This window comes from Podarcis liolepis, assembly GCF_965112155.1.
Source record: "Podarcis liolepis genome assembly, chromosome: 10".
In the NCBI taxonomy this organism is placed as follows: domain Eukaryota; kingdom Metazoa; phylum Chordata; class Lepidosauria; order Squamata; family Lacertidae; genus Podarcis; species Podarcis liolepis.
Window position 1 is genome coordinate 68713606 of NC_139562.1, and position 19238 is coordinate 68732843.

At 40.9% G+C, this 19238-nt stretch overlaps 1 protein-coding gene across 2 annotated transcripts in view; it reads left to right on the forward strand.

Moving 5' to 3' along the window:
• RELN (reelin) overlaps window positions 1–19238 on the forward strand; it is a 311434-nt gene that overhangs the window by 43290 nt on the left and 248906 nt on the right. The window contains exon 1 of one of the 2 annotated variants that reach the window (XM_083463883.1): window positions 11826–11970. The exons of the other annotated variant lie outside the window; for it this stretch is intronic. The gene's annotated coding sequence lies outside the window, so the exon portion shown is untranslated. Of the gene's footprint in view, window positions 1–11825; window positions 11971–19238 lie in introns of those variants that run through there. 2 annotated transcript variants of the gene reach the window in all.

The following is a 19238-nucleotide window of genomic DNA, read 5'->3' on the forward strand; positions in this document are numbered from 1 at the left end:
CAGGGAGGGGACTTAACACTTTCCCTGTGTTGTGGCCCCAATATCCCCCTCCCCAAAGCTGCAATTCCCCTCAGGATGAAGCTGCCCCTAAAGATTTAGATTTTCAAGTACTACCAGTAATGCTCATTGTGATTAAATCAATGCCTATTGCTCCCCAAGGCTTTTCAGTTTAGCAAACATCAAAAGCATAAATAAATATGCATATAGTAAATAAAGTTAACAAATGCTTGCTTCCTGTTTTGCGCCTGTTGCTTTCTCGTTCACCTTAAAAGATCTACCACTATTAAGGAAGACAGTGAGGTTCACAACAACTCTGTCTTTTTACAATTCACCTGAAAGCAGGTTCACTTGATTTTAATTGAACTTGCATGTAAGTGTAGTTCAGGCTGAAGCTTAGACATCTGATTCTCTGCACCATTCCAGCAGAAAAAAGCAATTGGGTAGTCTTATAGCAAGGCAATTGCTGAGGCAGAAGTTGTGCCTGCAGTGGTGTTTTGAACTCACCCAGGACATTGCACCAGTGCAACAACGTGGATCTGGGCTGCTTCATAGCAACCACCTGGATCGCTGGATACAAGAAATGTTTCATAGCAAACAAATGCTTAAAGGCAGACCATGGAGCAGGTGGATAAGAGGAGGGAGCATAAAGGGGAAGCAGCTATAACAGACGCTCCCTAATTTTATGGATTCAAAAGAGACCAGAACCAATAAGCACTTTGATGGAAATGGCCCGGTAGGAAAACACTGTGACCATGGTGCAGACCCTGTGGCCTTCCAGAAGTTGCTGGACTCCAACTTCCATCAGCTCCAGCCAGCAAGGGCTATAGTCAGGGACAGCGGGAGCTATAGTGTAGCAACATCTCAGGGGCTAGAGGTTCTCCATGTCACTGTATCCCACCGGGCCACTGTCCAAAATTTGCATTAAAAACTTGTTGGAGAACATTAGGACTGTGCACATATTATAATTGTGTACTCTGAATGAACATAGAGAGGAGGATGAGAGTACACTTTTAGCTGTACACCTGCACAGCTGACCAGGCACGATCTATTCCACTCCCCTACATATTGATAGTCTGCACAATCCCAGTTGTATGTCAGAAGTTGGAAAAATGAACTGCATTTTCTTGATATTACCTCTAAGAAAGGAAAAAGCTTCACTTATTATCAAACATACAAAGTAGATGACTTCCTAGCACCATTTGGAAATTGAGTGTATTTGCAGATGATTAATGGTTGTAATATAATTTTTATTCCAGACTGTTTGCTAATGTTTGATATTGAGGAGAGAGAGAGAAAACAATAAAGATAAAAAAGAAGAAGACAAAAGGAAAAAAACACTGTGCTTTTAATGGCCAAGAACAGGAAAGATATACGAGCAGGTTGGGGGAAGGTTCCTTCCTCCCCCAGTCAGGAAAGATGGATGGATATTTAAAAGTTCCATTACTTAGTAATTCATTGTTATTACAGAGAATCCTGGTACTGCAACTGAAGGTCTAGGCATGATGAGATTGAGAATTGCCACTTACTGAGTCACAAAGACTAAGTAGTATTGCTATATGCTGTTCACATTTGAGGGCTATATGAAGCTGCACATCACTGAGATTATGCAAGGTTCATACTGAGCACTGGCGCAACATGGCCTTGAGCTTGGGGCAAAAGTCCAGGGCCTCACATCATGGGGCGCCCTCAAAAGAGTAGCAGATTATGGGGGCAGCAGCAAATATGTCCCCCATCAGAACCCAGGCCACCATGGGCACGTCAAGGCAAATTAAGGCTTCTGCAAGTCACTGCAGCAACCTTTCTTCTTATTTTAAAAATGGGGTGGCTGGCCAGCCATATCATGGTTACTGATGCCCTATTTGTTATCTATCTATCTATCTATCTATATCTATCTATCTATCTATCTATCTATCTATCTATCTATCTATCTATCTATCATCTATCTATCATCTATCTATTATGTGTTGTGTTTTTCCACAACAAAATGGTGCTTATTCTCAATAAAAGGCATTTAGCATCAAGGGAGCAGACTCAATCTCAGTTTTATTCCTGTAAGTAATGAGCACATGCTTGTAGTATTTCTGCTTCTGTAACATATAATGAATGTAGAAGCAGCTGTAATGCATGGAATTGTGGTGACTGAGGTAGAGGGGAGAGATAAGAGAAATGCTAAATGTTTCCTTTGCAACTTAAGTTATGCATAAGGCCAGCTAAAAGAAGGTCTGTAAGACCATTTAGTTCAGGGTCTAAAATTATCTTGTTGCACCACGGCTTCTGACAGGATGAAGTCTGCCTAAACAGGTGCAGTGGTTTTTGTACTAAGCAGCTTTCACATTGATTTTCATAAAATTTAAAATGAGCACTTTAAAAATTCAAGCTTTCTCCCTTTCTTTAAGAGAAAAATCACCTTACTAACATAAAATTTGACATGTGGGGATATCCTTATGACACTGGCAGGAAACTTCGACAACAGGACTCAGCTGTATCTTTTATTTATTGCAAGTCCAGTCAAATCCAATCCACCCTTCCATATTGCCAACCAGGGCAGCAGGGCAAAGGCACAGCTTGTTTAGTACCCTGGAGAGCTCACAGCAGTCAGTGCCAAGACTTGGGGAGAGTTCGTGCTTCAGCAGCATGTTGAAGCCTTCTGAGGATTGCCCAACTTGAGCCTCTTACTAGCTCTATTCTCTCTGAGGTGCTACCTGTTCATTAAAAGGGTCATTGCCCAATTCTGTTACGGTTTGATCCTATGGTGGGCAAGCAAGGAGAGATGAATCACAAGGATAGTCTCGGAGTTGGAGGAGTCCAGTAAGGCCACATACTCTGGCCTGGGCTGCCCAGAAATGAGGGACAGTGGCTTCCTAACTGATGCCTTTCCCTCCAAGTCTCCTAACTGGATGAAGGATTATGGCCAGAGAACCTCACAGGTTCTTTCTCTTTCCTTGGACCTCAGCTGGATCCTTAAGACTCCACCTTGCCTTTTATTACAAGGTGGTTCTCCACCATCAACCGTCTTCCTGGTCTCTATAATAGTAACTAAACTAAGCCAGGCAACATTGGGGCGGGTTGCCTTTGTAATGTATTACTGATCCTTTTAACTCTGCATATTTTGATAACAGCACATCAAACCTCAAATGCCATGATTTTACTCTTAAACCATGTTATTCTTTTGCAAATAAATATTGCAGTTGCAACCCTGATGTGATTGTTGCTGGCTCTTTGGAGCAGGCACATGGATATTGGTTTCTGAAGAAGTGTGCATGCACACGAAAGCTCATATCAATAACTAACTTAGTTGGTCTTTAAGGTGCTACTGGAAGGAATTTTTTTATTTTGACTATGGCAGACCAACACGGCTACCTATCTGTAACTGGAACTATGGAAGGCACCACATTGAGCCGCATGAAATGGAAGTCCATGGTATCTGAAGAAGTGTGCGTGCACATGAAAGCTCATACCAAGAACTAACTTAGTTGGTCTTTAAGGTGATACTGGAAGGAATTTTTTTATTTTGGTTTCTATTGGTCATTACTAAATCCCCACATGTAAGCAATGGCATCACAGCCAGTGCAGTCCTTTCCTAGCACACAATTGCCTCCAGTAAAGATCTCAAGAGTAGTATTGTTATTTCCCCCAAATTAGCTTTTATGTTAATGCAGATGAAAGATGTGGGTTCATGTGCCTGTGAGCACTTGTACACAAACAGATCTGGGAACAACCCAGAAATCGCCATGGGGACAATATGAGCTTTGCAGTGCTCCTATTTCAACTTTGATGGAATGAAAGCCAAGTTGTAAATTGGGAGTGTTCAGTAATCTACTGCTTGTGCTTAGTAACATACAATACAAAGAATGTGGAGTGAGGCAAATTGCAGTAGTTCTCAAAGATACCACAAACTTACTTATTTTTCATTTTTGCATCAGCATTAAGAAATAATTATCATACTGGTGAACAGCAAAAAAGAACAACAGAATTACACTAATCAGACAAATGCCAAATGCAACATAAATCAGTAGATGAGTTGAATACTGCCTCTCCATATCCCACCCAATATCCTAAGAGAGTACCAAGCTTTGATAACCACCCAACTGACATTTGACCATGTTAAAGAAAACCAAGCAATGGTTGGAGGAGCTGGGTATGTTTAGCCTGGAAAAGAGGAGACTGAAAGGAGATATGGTAGCCATCTTCAAATATCTTAAGGGCTGTCACATGGAAAAGGGAGCGTGCTTGTTTTCTCCTGCTCTGGAGGGTAAGACTCGAACCAATGACTTCAAGTTACAAGAAAGGAGATTCTGAGTAAACATTCGGAAAATAATTATGACAGTAAGAGCTGTTTGGCAGTGGAATAGACTCCCACAAGAGGTGGTGGACTCTCCTTCCTTGTAGATTTTCAAGCAGAGGTTGGATGGCCATCAGCCATGGATGCTTTAGCTGAGATCCCTGCATTGCAGAGGGTTGGACTAGATGGCCCTGGGGTCCCTTCCAACTCTATGATTCTATGACTCTATGATGCAAGGTCCCAATCTCTCAGAAGTGGACTATTTGCTTGGGCTTCATTTGAAGTAAATGGACTGTTCCCTAGCATCTCATGGTCATAATTTGCTTGGATTGGATTTTGGCTGCTAGATCCAAGATTAAGCATGGTGCTTAAGCATGGTACCTGATGTGCCTCAAGGCTAGTATATTTTCTTCTTTGGTTGCGGTATTTGTATTCGATTTATATTTTACTGCTTAAAACTCCATTGTGCAGTATTCAACATAGAAACATTTCCATTGTCACATATTACCAAGGATGACCTATAATTATGATGCCAAAATTTTAAACTGGACTCTTAATCTCAGGGTTGTGGGTTCAAGCCTCACATAGGGCAAAATGATTCCTGCATATCAGGGGGTCGGACTAGATGACCCCTGTGGTCCCTTCCAATTCTATGATTTAAGATAACCCCACAATAATGAATACAAAATTCATAAACAACGTATCAATAAAGTTACACTACTTCTATAAATGCTTGCTTGGATATATGGATGAAAAAAAATTAGTAACAAATATTGTAATCAGTAAAGTGCTTTCGAAGAGAATCTGGGTGGTCTTTTGCATTTCCAATTAGCCCAGTTAATTACATTTAAATTTGGGCACAATTTTTCCATGGAATCACTCCTTTAAGTGCAGTGTTTCCTGTGAATTGTTAATGAAGTTGCTCCATAGGGCAAGGCAAAAAATGCTGGACAGAAGCAAATGAGGTCCTTAAAGGCAGGGAATGCCTAAAGAGAGAGTTGTAAGTCACTGGTGCATACTAAGAGATACCTCGTTTTGCTTGTTGATATGAATCTTAAAGCATGATGCCCCGGGGAAGTCTAATGTTTAATTATGAATATCCATTTATGCACTGCAGGAGAAAAAGTTTCCTTCTATGGCTTGTCTTATGAACAGCAGCTTTACCGCACATTCTGAAGAACTGAGAGCCAAACTAGACAAGACATCATTCATGCAATTAGCAACTGCATGAATGGTTTTTAAAAAGTAAATACAAAGCACGGAGAAGTCCAATCTAGACTGGGAACCTGATGTGAAGGTATTTTGGGGGGGACATGACTTTAACCCTCTGCTCCCTCCAAGAACCCATTAAACAACTCAAAGTGACAATTACCGGGACAGCACAAGGACCCGACATTATCAATACTTAGCTGGAACATTGCTGGTTGGAGAACCAAAAAATCAGACCCCGAATTCAGGAAGTACATAAATTCATTTAACATCATCCTATTCCAAGAAACATGGGATGAGGAAGAGATTACCATAGACGGCTTTGATCTTCTAACACTTCCGGCCTCCCCTTCCTTGAAAGGTGGTCGCCCCAAAGGGGGTCTTTTGATTGGGATCTCACTCCAACTTCGCGCCAAATTCACTCTGGTACGGGCTTCCCCGTACCAGCTATTTGCACTGGGGGGAAATGCTTCCTTTAGCATGAATGGGAAGTTTTATTCGAGAGAAAATAACAGAGATGTGGGGTCCCTGATTCAGATTGGGACCACATCAGCAGGCAAAGAGTTAACATTTCTACCCCCCATGCCAGGGTCTTGATCTGGATTTTGATCCCTACTTCTGATATCTCTTTTAAAAGCCATCCATGCAGTTGTTACTTAAATAGTTAATGGCATGAATTGTATCTTGCCTTGTTTAGCTGGGAGTAAAGCTATTCCCTTTTACTGTTTTTGATGTTATGCAATTGTTCTTAACCTTAAACAGATACTTAAGAAAAACCGCTTGGATTTTATGATTAATCTTTCTTTTTATTCTGGTAATAAATAAAGTGGAGCTGCTATGAGTGATCATTCGAGGAATAAATTACAATTACATCAAATTACAGTGTTATATTCTAGAGTCCTGTGCACTGTTTGGAAAGAAGGGAGTTCTCAATCTCTTTCAAGGACTGGAGTGTGTAGAAAAATAAGGATTTTGGTTAAATTGTCTACTAGATTTTCATGTTGCTTTCAGGAGAGGAAAAAATAGCTTTCTACCCACCGTAGTTCAATAGTTGTTCCCATTCCAGCTCCTGTCTTGAGCTTCATAAACATTTCCCCCTAATGCTGGAATCTTATCCCTGCACCATGTTTCCCCAGGCTTCCAAACTGCTCTTAAAAAGTCTTGCATTTTAAAAGCACTACAGGGTATTTGCACAAGAAGTGTTTAAAAGCAAAGAAACATAGAGAAAACAAAACAAAAACAGCAGGCAAACTCCAGGAGACCCTTTAGACATCTTGTCAGTGCAAAAGTCAGAGGAGGGGTTTAAAAGTGAAGGGGAGGTCTGTGTGCACTTGAGCTGTTGCTTCAAAGACATCTCACAACAAAACGTGTTCTGAAGACTCGCCTCCGCACAGCTACCATTTGGGAAGGGTCAGGTATTTTAGGGCACCATGTGGAACACCAAATGAACTTCCCTACAAGCTCATTTGAATGGGAAATCAATTGTAGATAAAAGAAAGGAACATGCCTCCCGCTGGCGCTGCACTGTCAACAGAAGTGGAGGGAAAGGAAATAGACTTCTGTAGCTGCGTTTGTGTTGGCACTGAAACATTTTGTTCTTGGGATCTACGATTTAAAAAAAGCAGAAACTATCATGACTGATTACTGCATATCCAGGAAGCATTAGCCTGCATAGCATAACATTCTTGAAATGTTCCTCTGTAAACTACTGAAATTGCTTCGTGCCCCCGGCTTACTTTGTGACAAATCAAATGGGCTCCAGGACCCTCACACCAGAGACACATGCCAGAAACCAAACAGATGGTAAGCTAGGAAAAATTACCCTCAGCATTCTCATTAGAACAGTTGGGAAAATTTTAATAGGCCCCCATTTGCCTTGTGCTGTATCTAATACCCTTTGAACTGCCACTTTTTTGTTACAAGTCAACAACCGCAATGTATATTTTAATAGGGATTATCAAACACAATTTGCCCAGAAGATGTACCAGCCCTCCACTGCTAATTAGCCAAGTTTAAATAATCACTGAGTTCTGGAATAATTGGAAAGAAATCCTGTTTTTCTTGCCAGTGCATAATTACTAATTAACAGGGAGATAAAATATCTGTATAGCCGTCATATCTGGGAGAATCTGTTAACAGTTAATTAAATTGTTAATGGGGGCCAAATTGACATTGGTCAGCAAAGTTTACATTTCAGTTTTACTATGTATAATCAACTTTCCTGAATCAGAAGGAGCCATGTTGACAGTGAAACCTGTAGAGATAAAAGTTGATGGTCCTGTCAAGTTTTGTTTAATAGACTTGAGGGGAAAATGTAACCCTTGATAATTCCGAGTTCTTCACTGTGTCCTGCTGTATATGTTATGTTCAAGAATGATAAAACCAAAATCTATACTTTTAACCATAAAAATTAGTTGTTAACAAACTTTTCCAATCCAGAAAAAAATATTATAAAAATGGAACCTGTAATGTCGTGTTCATGTTTCACTTGCAATAAATTTAGATAAATTGTTTTTAAACGAAGTCATGCGATTTAACTGCATTCAACGTAGCCCAAATATCCTTGGTAATATTTAGCACAAACATTTAGAAATTGCTGGTAGTCATCTAATTATTATTTTTGTACAGGCAGATATATTGTTTAAATAATACATTTATTAACAAAGTAAATAAAAGTACAAGCCTAATCCTCTAAAGAGTTCATTATATTTTATTTATGAAACTCTATCCACTGTAGTGCAAATGCCGATTTGCTCTATAGCAGCTGAAGTGGTCTGGATATGGCCTCAATATTATTTTGATCCTAGATCTTCTGCTTCAATAATCAATATTTTATTGACCTCAGTGCAGTACCTCAGAGAACTGTGTCCTAAAATGACAATGGATTTCCTAGGAAATGTGAAATTTGATGCAACAGGAATACCTTAGCTGCCCCCCAAATTAAGAAATCCAAAGACATTTTATTCTGTCATATCTTATTGGCCACTTATGATTTTAGACTATTATGCCTTTTCCAGAAACCTTGTGTACAGCAGTAGGGATCTCCTCCTATTGATCACATCCTTAGTGCTGTCAGATAGGACAATACTAATACTATTTTTTTTTTAAAAAAATAATTTTTATTAACCGACCAATCAAATTAAATCAAATCACATCATATAAATTCCGAATTACAAAGCCGAATTTTAAATTTTTGTTGAGGTGACCCATATTTCAAGTTCCGAAGGGGGATTCCGATCATCTTCTTGCTGCTGCGTTAATATCCACAAATCTGTCCAAATAATGTTCATAATTCTATCCAGTCTTATCTTGCTGTTTCCGCATCTCATCTTGTTCGTATATTTTTCTTTTTTTCTTTATGATCTCTTCTGATAATTTCCTTAAGCAGGTAAACACCAATTATAATCCTGTGTGAATTTTTCGTTCGTCCAGTCATCATATCAAGATGGTTTCCATATATCATCACTTTCATAAATAACAGCACTCTTTCCATCATTAATCTCGCAAATCTGTCGCACTTTAGTCCCTCTGAGGAGGCTCACCCACAATATGAAAACAGATCTGTCCCTCCTCCCAGACATCAGTCTTTCGACAGAACTTGCCAAGATGGTGACAATATTTTTTGCTGCGTCATTCCAAAGCTCTTATGCTTTCCACGATCTTCTTGAAACGTGCTTTGGTTAGAAAATTATCTCCACACAGTCTTAAATCCACAGCTTAAGTCATTTAAACGGCATTTCTGACTTGTGACTTGTGGGGAGGGGGGATTCTTGGTTAATCACATAGAGAAAAGAAAGGAAAGTTCCCCCCCTCCCCCATCCAGTCCCGTTGCCGAACATACCGAGCCTTAGTGTGTCTTCTCATGATTTATTCTTATTCCTCCGACCCGTCTTGTTTCTCAGAGATCTCTTCGGTTAGCAGTCTTTACTCCCCCTTCTTCCTTGAAATATGTGCATTAGCATCCTCCTAATTGTTTCTTTTGAAGTTGCTGCAGCTAGAGGCGCGAATCAGAGACAGCGTCCAGGAGCGCCGAGATCCACACAAGGGCTTTCTGCCTAGTGCCCCCACCCCCACAAATTCGGGGGTGGTATAGGGCACAGCAGGCAAGGGCAGTCCCCCCCACATGCTTGGGGGGGGGAGGCTGTTTACTCCCATCACAGCCTCTTAATTACCTTGTGTGGGTCGGAGAGATGTTATTGTCAGCCATCTTCCGATGCGCCCCTAGTGGCCACCAGGACAATACTAATACTAATACTCTGCTGTGGGCATGGGGACAAGACACTGCTCAGGACAGAACAATGTGTTTAAAAAGAACATCAGCTGCAATGTGCAGAGCTCCCTTTTCCCATTATAACATCTATCAGAACTTAGTTTGCAACCTGGTATCATTGCACCATGTGTCCATTCTGCATGTTAGCTGTTGCTGACTACAAATTGGGAAAACACATAAGGATGTCAGGATATGTGGTGAGTTCTGATAGGTGCTATTGAGCAAGTGGTCTGCTGTCTCATGTCATGTGACCTCCAGATGCTGTATGTTCTCCATGAGGTGTGACAGATATGCACAATAGCCAGTTCTTATGCACATTAGCCTCTCAATTTACACATCCCCTAACATATGCAATTGAACCAAGAGAACGAAACAAAATGAAATGGCAGGCTCCTTTAAGCTGTCTGAGGGGGAGCTACCCCTCCACAGCTTAAAGGACCATGGGTGGGGGAAGGGATTAACCTTGGAGGACCCACTTTCTCTGCGACCAACCTCTGACTTCCTCACTCCATTCCCCAGTAAAGGTATCATGAGACTTAGCTTTCTGCAGTACTAGTAATATAATGATTACCATAATATAATGGAAGCAGTGGAAATGATCAACAAATTCTGATGTGTAGCCCCTTGCAAATATTTGTGTGCAATTCATCAACAGTTTAATTAAGTATTCCAATTCTGAACTTAGCTATTTGGAACTACATGCTCAGTAGTTTTTGTTTAGACATGACATAGGACATACAGTAGTAAAAAGCAGCTTTCTACATATGTCTTAGTTAGTGTTACTATTTCTTAGTGAAACTTCTTTGTGAATATATATTCAGTGTTAGTATGGACATAGATTATGGAAATAGATATTTTGCATCACACAGAGTTACCAAACACACAGCAATATTAGAATTCAACATAGCATATTGTTCTGAACTCTATAAGTTTTGCTCTTCTAATAGTTTTGCTCTTCTGCTCTCTACCTATATGTGTGTCTTCAGCTAAATAGCAAACACAAATGCATTGTGGCATTACGGACATACTGCAGTCACATGGAATCACGGTCACTCTGATGCTTCCTGACTTGCTATCAAAAGAACATAATTATCATTACAATGAATCTATAAGTACTGACAACATTAGCTGCTGGATAAAGAATATGAGTTGTAATGAAGTCTACATTAGATGAAAACAGGCCCTTTGGCCTTGAGCTAGTGGAACTAATCCTTTAGCATAAATATCCAGAAAGCTGGGTTGGGAAACAACTAAGTTTCTTTTGGAGCCTCCTATACTATATGCATTATTTTATTTTATTTTTAAAAAGGCCCTGTGTTTCTTCTTGACTTATTAAATAAAATCCTTTAAGGTCATTATTTTATCTTTTTAAAAAACTTGCCTCTTTCTGCATTCAACTAAATTGGGATTTTGCACCACCCAGTACCTTAGAAATAGTATCACGATGCAAGTGGACACATTTCTAACATCATACTGCTGGCTAGTGAGCTAGTAAGTTGTAATTCATTTGTATAAAGAGATTGGGATAAACCTTGTCTTGAGAAGGGCATGGATTTTAACAACTTATTACAAAATATCTTCTATTTTAAGCCAGTGAAAGTTCACATCCTCAATCTTGGGAAGTATGGCAGAGAAGCTGTTTTAGCTGATACTTTCTTACACCAGCATCAAAGGCAGGCCCACTCTGTTCTCTGTAGTGTGGCTAATGATTTAATTTGCATGCAAATTCCAGATTGAGGCTTCAGATTTTTATTAAATGAAGTGTAAAAGTATTTTTAAAGCACAAAATACCCTTAACTTGAGACATGATTCTAGGAAACATAATCTTGTGGAGTACAGGAAAGTTAAGAGGTAACCAATATGTTATACAAATCCAGTGGTTGCTCCCAAAACTGACTGCACTGTCTCCTCCAAAAGTTTCAACTTAACTTGTCATGACAGGCCACTGTGACAAACCCTTTGCACTGCCAGGCAGCAACCAGTGATTGTGACATAAGGGCAGGATGCAGTGATATCACAATATGAGGTTAGTTGTCTGAGGGTAGCCAGTGGGTTAGGGACTGAGTGAGTTAGAGACAGGCTCTGGTGAAAACAGGCTCTGGTGGAGTGAGTGAACGAGACCAATAGTGGGTCCAACGGTCAAGAAGGAGGTTTCTGTGTGTGCTGTAGAAGGAAATGAGTGGCAGGCGGGGCTCATGAACCTGGGAAGGTAGGCCATCTAAGAGAAGGAAAACTCTGGTCCTAAACCTTTGCTGCCTTGCGGGATATCTTTGGGAGAAGAAAAGGCTAAGAAAATTTTCCACTTCCAAATTTTGGACCGAGTGGAGATTTTTCCAAGAAACCCTCTGAAAACATCTTTCTTTCTTTCTTTCTTTCTTTCTTTCTTTCTTTCTTTCTTTCTTTCTTTCTTTCTTGTTCTTATCAGTGACATTGTCTCCTCTGGTTGTTTCTTTTTTAATGCCATTGGCATAGTTCAGACATAACAGGAAACCACAGTTTCTCACTATTTGAAAAAGCCACAGCAAGCCAGGGTCTCCTGTGTTCCCCCTGTACACATCCTCAAGGAGAAAGGCTGAAGCATTTGCTTCCGGTTTTAAAGAGGCATCACTTTCCTTTGATGTTCAAATGCAGGAACCTGTAATTTAAGTTCTACTTATTGAGAACAAAGTCACTAAGTATCGGTTCCTGGTTTGCTCACTTAAACTCTAGTTCAAATGTCAAGAAGAAACTATGGTTTGTTTAAAAGCATAAGCTTCTGATATCTTCCTGAGTGCAGAAGAGAGGGAACGATTGCGATAGGGAAAAAGGATAGGGGTTTTTGGTCAGTGTCAAAAATGTTAAAGAAAAATCATAACTAGTTTCAGCTTAGCGCTATACATTATTGCTATTTATTATGTTTCTTGACAATGTTGGGACTTTCTCTGTTAAAGGGATAGGCATAGCCTCTTTCCTATTTTTATTGTTTTGTTTTGTAAAAGTCTGGTTTTAGCGGAGAAAAGCGGAATTTCCACATGTCCTTAAAGGCTCAAGAACTATTTGCATAATTTTAAGAGCAATCCTGTTATTTTTGTGAGACTTGACTTGCGACTTCTAGCATCTGGAGTTGATAAAAGTGATTACGCAGGGGAATAAAGCTGGAATAGGAATACCAAGGAGAAAGAAAGTCCTATTAGCATATTACTAGGGGGTGAGATTAATGAAGGTTAAAAAAATGGCTAAGCTTCTGATCTGCTAATCTGCCTTACAAGAAAAACAATTAAGAAGCCATATCAGACTCGCCATGCTCCCCTTACGTACCTATGTTCCTTTCAGAAATCAATGGGGTAGCACAAATATAACTTCGGGGGAGGAATTTGGCTGTAATTCTTCATGTCTCTTGAGAGCACTTTTTCTCATTAAAGGCAGATTGACAGTGCATAAGCGCAGTCATTTCTATCCATTAATTTCTGCCCCCTGCTTGTGTATGTTGCTTTATTTATTTGAATTCTGAAATTAGCTACATTTGGAATAAACCCTAATATTGCATCAGTCAAGCGTTAACATTATTATTATTATTATACCCTTACTGTGGTAAAAGTAAGAGTTACATGACTCAAAGTAATGCTGTAATATATATAGATCAATCAATCAATAATCAATCAATCAATCAATCAATCAATCGACTTAATCATCCTTCCTTAGAGGGAAAAGCTCACTAAAGTAGTATCCAATGAGAAAGTTATAGAATAAGCTCAATAAGAGTGTCAGTTTTTATCAGCAACAGTTTATGTAGCAATTCCCTGGAGGAGAACTAGTTTTTGCATTTGAGCACTGATGCCTTGAGTCATAGGAGCCAACTCCTATGTGGGGGCTTTGGGCCTCAAAATATAATATTTGCTGGGGCCGGGCCCCCACAAAGTTGGCAGGCATTCCCATTCAAATGCTGTGTGCACACTGTGTCATGTGATCGATTTTGCAGGGCGGGGCTTACCTGGACCCCCACAATATTGTATTCAACTTTGTACCCCTGCCTGGAGTAGAGAGATCCAATACTCTTCTTGTAGGGTGTTGCAAGGCATCAGCAGAAGCATGGAGTCTGCTTCTTCAGCTCTGTGCAGTCACACATTTGCTGCATAGATAGCAGTACCTGTCGGAACCATGAGATGGAAAGCCAGCTGGACAGACCCCAGCCGGAGCGTCTCCCTTCTCAGCCTTGCTGTTGCGGAGATCCATCAGTCCTCCTCCTCCGACGTGCGTCTGTGACTCATGCTGGCATGCATGAGCACACGCTACTCATCAGAGTAAACACACAACAGATCTGGCTCGAGGCGTGGATACTAGGCTACTTTTATTATACATAAACCAGGACAAAGAAAACATGGCTTCTTTCCTTGTCGTTCTTCTTGGAGAGAGAGAACACAAAAGTAATACAGAGCGGATGTTCCGCTCACGAGACTCCAACAATCTGTGCTGGAATGTAAACAGACATTGACATGTAACAGCCCCACATATCTGCAGCAAGGGTGGAATGGAATTCCCAACAGTACCTGGCACAGACCAATGAAGTCACCCTTCATACCTGTTGTGGGTGTTGCAACCCACTCAACACCTATGCACCTGTACAGTGCTCAGGTAGCAGCTATTCCTCTACTGCCAACTTGTGATACTTTCCTTACTCACTAGCCATGTGGGAGCTTCAGTGCTTGTAGAAGATCAAAAGGATGACCTTTTCATTGAGGGTAAAAGACATACTTAACATACTGTATGCACTTACCTAGGAGTAAGTCCCACTGAACTCAGTAGGACCTATTTCTGAGTCAATATGCACAGAATTACACTGCAAATCCACTGAACTCAGTAGGACCTATTTCTGAGTCAATATGCACAGAATTACACTGCAAATCCACTGAACTCAGTAGGACCTATTTCTGAGTCAATATGCACAGAATTACACTGCAAATCCACTGAACTCAGTAGGACCTATTTCTGAGTCAGTATGCACAGAATTACACTGCAAATCCGTTTACCACTATGGGACTTAAAAATTGTCAGCTCATGTCTCAGAACTGTGGGATCAGATGAATTAAGAAGTTTGGTTGTTGTGGAGGAGAAACTGGCTGTATTTAGACACAAGAAATGAAGTCTGTGTGGTGACAGATTCAAGTGCTCTGGGCTCACTGAAATCCAGAGCTTGAACTTATTCTACTTTGGGAACAGCTAAATCTACAGTGAAAAGCCTGCTCCCCCTACATTCAGAGAAACAATCCAAACATGCAGAAATAAGGTATGGTAGGATCTGCTTTGGACCATATCACTTTAAAATGCAGGTGGAGAAACATGTTTGAATCCCACCCGGGAAAACCATTTAGCACAGTCTCATATGTAAGCAGTTGCTTGGTAGCAACAAGAAATTACATGTAGTGAGACTGCAGAGAAGGGATAGGGTGTTCTGTCTCTCTTCTGTGGTGTCCAGCATGGTAGTCAAGCAGACTGCCAAAGGAGGGAAGGCCCCTCTTCCATGTCCGGGGTAGAAATGCAGTGGGCTGCTGTAGGAGAGAAGGAACTCTCTGTTCCTCCTCTGCCAGACCCCAGCTGGTAACTTTTGTGGGCTTCTCTACAAGGCTGCTTCAGCACACAGAAATTCCCCATCAGGAAGAAGGCCATTCTTCTCTCTGGAATGCTACCTTCCCACAGACAGGGAGGTGTTTTATTTTTGTTTTGATTTCACAGGAATAACTATCCAGACATGTAGTTTTCCACTTGTAGTCTGAAGTGGTACAGCTTGGAACGATTTTGGTATATGTTTTGTCTGCCTGTATGAATCAGCGCTCAGTTTCAACCTGCAAACTTGTAGAGAAGGTTCTTCATGGAGATACTGTAGTGCACCAATGCAGCATCTTTGAAGGGAATGTGCCATAATTCTGATGGTGGCTGCAGTTGCAGCCCAGCATGGCTTCTGAGGAGCCAGGGATTTAAGCAGTCACTCTGCATGGCTGGCTGACGTCAGCACTGACCTTGGCTATCTGTGGGGGGTGGCAGGATTGTTAAAAATTTTAATGGGCCACTCAGAGGCCCAGAACAGTGGGGGTGCCTCACCTGTGGACCTGGCTGGGCCAGTCTTCAGTCTGGTCTGCTAGTGGGTCATAATGAGCAGGGCATGTATAGGGCCTTGCTGTGGAATTATTCAGCCACTATTACGTGGGGCAAGGAAGGAATTTGCCTGCAGACATATTGAGCCTGTTTTGCGGGTTGTGGGTGGGCGTGCCTTCCTCTTAGCAATTGTCACAACTTTGGTGGAAAAAGGCATTGGGTTGGATTCTTAGTCAAGAACTTGGGGGTGAATGAGTGTCCCAACCCCAGAATTCTAAGATAAACTCAGAGTACCCCAGTAAAGGGGTCCAAGGGTGGGGTCTGTCCAAAAGCCCTGAGAAAAAGGGCTGCCAGGCAACAGAACATCCTTGAATAATAATAATACTTAGTGCTTTTTTATGGGGGGATGCAGGGGGACGTATACCCCCAAACATTTTGTGAATCTTTGTACTTTTGTCCATGTACTGTATTTATCCCCCCCCCCATTTGAACTCTAAAATGGTGATTTTCTTGAGTCAAAATGAGAGTACCTTTAAACATTTTTTATTTTATTTTTTGGAAAAAAACACTAATAATACAGTAGTACCTCAGGTTACGAACTGAATTCGTTCCGGAGGTCCATTCTTAACCCGAAACCGTTCTTAACCTGAGGCGTGTTTTTGCTAATGGGGCCTCCTGCTGCCACCGTGTGATTTCCGTTCTCATCCAGGGGCAAAGTTCTCAACCTGAGGCACTCTTTCAGGGTTAGTGGAGTTTGTAACCCGAAGCATTTGTAACCCAAGGTACCACTGTAATAATAATGATAATGATAATGCTATTATTTAAACCCTGACCATCTGGCTGGGTTTCCCCAGTCACTCTGGATTGCTTACAAGCATATATAAAACATAGTAAAACATCAAACATTAAAAACTTCCCGATACAGGGCTGCCTTCTGGCATCCTGGTGGGATTTCCCTGTTAGATCTGCGTCAGTGGAGGATATCCTCTCACCAGGACTGACCCTAATGGATATAAAGGTACCCCTGCCCGTACGGGCCAGTCTTGCCAGACTCTAGGGTTGTGCGCTCATCTCACTCTAGAGGCCGGGAGCCAGCGCTGCCCGCAGACACTTCTGGGTCACGTGGCCAGCGTGACAAGCTGCATCTGGCGAGCCAGCGCAGCACACAGAACGCCGTTTACCTTCCCGCTAGTAAGCGGTCCCTATTTATCTACGTGCACCCGGAGGTGCTTTCGAACTGCTAGGTTGGCAGGCGCTGGGACCGAATGATGGGAGCGCACCCCGCCGCAGGGATTCGAACCGCCGACCATGCGATTGGCAAGTCCTAGGCGCTGAGGTTTTACCCACAGCGCCACCCGCGTCCCCAATATATCCCCTAATGGATATATCAGTCAGCAATTGGGGAGGCTGATTCAGGACACATACCCAATGCCTATGCCAAATCCAATCTACATCTGTAACTAATAAAGTTGTAGCCATTTTGATTCCAAGCTGGTGTCATGCCTTTTTTACTGTATTTACATTGTTAACCCCCGCCCCCGCCCCCTGCCACCGGTAATCACCGCCCTGCTGCAGTCTGCAAATGTTTTCCACCCACCTAGGAAAAGGAAACAAAACAGTACTGTGGCTCTGTATCATTCTTGCTACTCCTTACCCTCTTGATGCCTCGTCTAGGCTATAGTACATTAATTTTGTTTGTTTCAGCTACAATTTCTAAAGGTTATTCAGTGTTGCTTATGGTTCAGAAATGTAACATTGGCTAGCGAAGTAGGTTCTGTTCAGTTTGTTTCCCCAAAGAAGATGGTGATAACTCATTCGCTGCAACCTAGCATGAAGAAACCACCAAATTGCAGTATTTATCTAGCCATTAATGGCAGAATGAGACAGCTTTTATACACCGACTCAGGCAGTGCTGAAGACAGAAAGAGAGTCCCTGTTCACAGGCCTATGGCTAGCAATGTACTAATTAGCCATCACAGAAGAGGAAGTGCTCATTGGAATAAATGGATGTGTTTAGGCAGCAGCTAGAGCAGTGTTTGAAATTGCAAATCTAAAATGAAAGCAAAGTTTGCAGAGCATAGTGGGTATTCTGTGAGCCAATACATCCCTGGTTCCTATTTCTTTTTGGTGGCGATTTAGATTTGATGACAGGTTTAGAATCCACTTATAGAAATTGCAAAGAAGAACAAGAGTGGAATAAAGGTTAATAAAACTATTTTCTGAAATAAAATGCATTGCCGTGTAAAGATTATCTTTTCCATTCATATGAAAAAGTTGCTCTATCAGTGCTATTTTCCTGCACAGAAAACTGGTATTTAATACTAGGCGCTGTAGGCATGCATAGTGAATGGATAAATCTCACTTGGCCTTGAACATAAGTAGATTATCTGAAAAGTTATTTCATTTTCCCTTTTATAATATTTCCAGTAACTGCCTAATTTTAGCATCTATGCATGTATTTACTCCTTATCCCCATTTACTAAACTCCCTTGCCTTTGTATACTTAACTATCATTTTTTTCTCTAGCATCTTCCCAATTGTCAGTGAACATTCTTAATAGTCGGTGCATCGGGCATTGGCATCCATTTCTGACCTCTCTTTTTACAAATACACATGCTTAATAAATTGTACAAGGAATCTCATTCAATGTCTTGGGGAATTATGCAAATGCAAGGCTATATTCTCCTCCCAGTGGGCTCTCATTTGCATATGCGTAACTCATGTCAGCTTGAACTCATAAATCCCCAAGATGAAAATACATCTCTAGTGGATTCTGACAAAAGGCTTTCTTAGAAAATGTTAATTAACTACCCATCAAATTCGGGTCATTTAAAACGATTAGAGGAGGAGGGGGGAGGGGTAAATCCATATACTGTTGGCCAGATGCAACTGTGTCTTTTGAATAAAAGATAGTCCATGGGCATTGTAGAGTATCAGCCTTCTTTAGCCAGCCTGTAATAATATTGTTGTTTTTTTAAAAAAATATTTATTAGAGTTTCCAATTTTTTACAAACAAAAAGAAAAAGCAAACATAAAAATATTAAAAACACATAAATTTCACAACTTATTTTCTTATAACTTATTTCCCCGACCTCCTCATACCTCCCCTTCTTGTATATCCAGTTCAAATTATTTATACAGCAAATCCTTATCTCAAAGCATTACAGCTTAAAAAGAAAAAGAAAAAAGAAACACCTTATTTTCTCTCCAACCTCTTAAATTGTTATAACTTTAAATTCTTGCTTACAAAAAGAAAGCCATTTTATCATAATTACAGCTTGAAACCACTTAATTTCAGTCCAACATCATTCAAGATTCCTTAATTTTACAGTATTTTTGTAAATAGTCCTTAAATTTTTTCCAGTCTTCTTCTGCCGACTCTTCTCCCTGGTCACGGATTCTACTAGT